This window comes from Trichechus manatus, unplaced genomic scaffold (genome assembly GCF_000243295.1).
Source record: "Trichechus manatus latirostris isolate Lorelei unplaced genomic scaffold, TriManLat1.0 scaffold00029, whole genome shotgun sequence".
Lineage (NCBI taxonomy): Eukaryota > Metazoa > Chordata > Mammalia > Sirenia > Trichechidae > Trichechus > Trichechus manatus.
Genome location: NW_004443965.1, coordinates 10,809,313 through 10,811,707, shown reverse-complemented (window position 1 = coordinate 10,811,707; position 2,395 = coordinate 10,809,313). Strand labels below are relative to the sequence as shown.

The 2,395-nt window shown below is 38.0% G+C and overlaps 1 protein-coding gene across 1 annotated transcript in view; it reads left to right on the top strand.

The window, feature by feature from the left end:
• FCHO2 (FCH and mu domain containing endocytic adaptor 2) overlaps positions 1–2,395 on the top strand; it is a 153,647-nt gene that overhangs the window by 38,099 nt on the left and 113,153 nt on the right. The gene's annotated exons all lie outside the window — the stretch shown is intronic.

Below are 2,395 nucleotides of genomic sequence, written 5' to 3'. Positions count from 1 at the left end.
AAAAAAAACACACACAAATTGTACCTCTATTGTGGTTATAACTTTAAAAGTGTATATTTTGTTGTTGTTAGTTGCCACTGAGTCGAATCTGACTCATGGCAGCCCTGTGTGTGTAGAGTAGAACTGCTCCATAGGGCTTTCAGGGCTGTGACCTTTCAGAAGCAGATTGCCAGGCCTGTCTTCCGAGGTACCTCTGGGTGGGTTTGAGCTTCTAACCTTTTGGTTAGTAGTTGAGTGCTTACCGTTTGTGCCACCGAGCTACTCCTTGCACCGTTCATTCCAGACATAGCAATTATGAATAAAACGTACTAAGGGAGAACAAAACAAAATAACAGAATCCAAAAAGAAGAGTATTATCTCTGGAACAGAGACTCAGAGTGGCGAGTAGATACTGACTGTACAGTCTTGTTGGACTCAGAGTTGTAAGGTGGGCAGTAGAATTAGGCTTGTGTGGTAAACAAATGTTTGCCACTTAATGAGGGACCAGGAGCTTGGTTCACTGCTTGAAGCTATAGGTAGGGAAAAGAGAAGGCCTTTGGCCTGCTGCCTGTGGCTAAAGCTTTCTTGAAGTTGGGGGCGGGCTTAGGGGCACAAAGGACAGAGACATTGTCCTGATCAGGAATCAGAGGATGAATACATTGGCTGTGTCCCCAAAATTCATATATGGAAGTAATTAAAGACTACCTTTATAGGACTGATTCTAGATTGGGGTCTTGGAGAGTTTGCAAAAGATAATCTAAAAACTGCTAGGTAAGAGGATGGGTGAGCATAAAGGGTAAAGCATAACACAATACATTGTATTCTGTGGAGCTGTTTCAGAGTACTGATGGAGGGGGTGGAGATAAACAAAACTCAATTTGGAGTGAGCAAACAGCCAAAATTCTATAGTATATCTAAGAAATCTAATATTAAGGCAACCAATAAATTTAACAGTTGGAATGAGAATTGTCTTAGTTTTCTAGTGCCGCTATAACAGAAATGTTGATGGCTTTATAACAGAAATTTATTTTCTCACAGTTTAGGAGGCTAGAAGTCCGAATTTAGGGCTCTGGCTTTAGGGGTAGGCCTTCTCTCTGTGTAGGCTCTGGAGGAAAGTCCTTGTCTCTTCAGACGTCTTTTTCCTGGTTCCTTGGGGATCTCCATTTTGCTTCCCCCATTTCTGCTCGCTTAATCTCCTCCTTTTATATTTTGTAAGAGATTGACTGAAGACATACTCTACACTAATCCTGCCTCATTAACACAACAAGGCAACTCATTCCCAAATGGGGTTATAACCATAGGCGTAGAGTTTAGGATTTACAACACATATTTTTGGGGGACACAGTTCAGTCCATAAAAAGAATTCGCTCCAGATGAAATTTAAATTTTTAGAACAGATGAACAAAATCATTTATGTGTTTTGAGGAATTCCAAAGAGATAAGTGAATAGAACACTTGTATTAAAGAAGATTAAGAAGTTAAAAGCAGCATAATAAAATAAGATCTCATTGATAGGAAAAATAGCTAATTAGAAAACCTAAAAGTGAAAAAATATAGTTATTGAAGTTTAAAAAAAAAAAAACAGCAGTAGAAAAGACAAACTTCAGACTTGATATAGTCAAAGAGTAAATCTGAAGGAATTCACCCAGAATATAGAACAGAGATCCAAAGGTTGCCAACATCCAATCTAATATGAGTTTCAGAAGGAAAAAAATTGAGAGAATGGTGGGCAAGTCATATTTAAAGAGTTAACATCTCAGAATTTTCCAGAATTGAAGAAATTAAAGAATCCTCAGATTGAAAGTATATCTTAGTCGTTAAGCAGGTTAAATATAAATAAATTCAGACCTAGACACCAGGAAAAAGAGAATATTAAAAGCTACCAGGTACCTCTTTTTTTCTTCACATTTCTGAAATCAGAGTGCATCTTCTGTTGATGCTATCCTATAATCATTGTTGGTCAGTGGCATTTTTAGTATAGTTGTCACTGCCTGTGTGAACTTGGCTGTTATTTTTGGTGGCGTGGTTGGAGAACTGCAGCCCTTTGATGTTTCAGTTAACAGAACGTTTAAGAATCATTTGAGGAAGGAGTAAGAGTTCTGATTGTGGTCTGAAAACATATTATGACACCGTTTGGTAAGATCAAGAAAGCGTATGTATTAGTGCTTGGAATAAAATCTGAAGGTAATAGTGGAACAGTGTATTAAAAAAATGCTGTATCAGTGATACCCTTTTTTTTTAAATTGTGCGTTAGGTGAAGGTTTACAGAACAAATTAGTTTCCCATTCAGTAGTTTATACACAAATTGTTTCATGACATAGTTTGCACTCCCTGCAATGTGTCAACACTCTCCCTGTCACCATCCTTAGTTTTCCATTTCCATTCGTCTGGTTTTCCTGCCCCTTCCTGCCTTCTC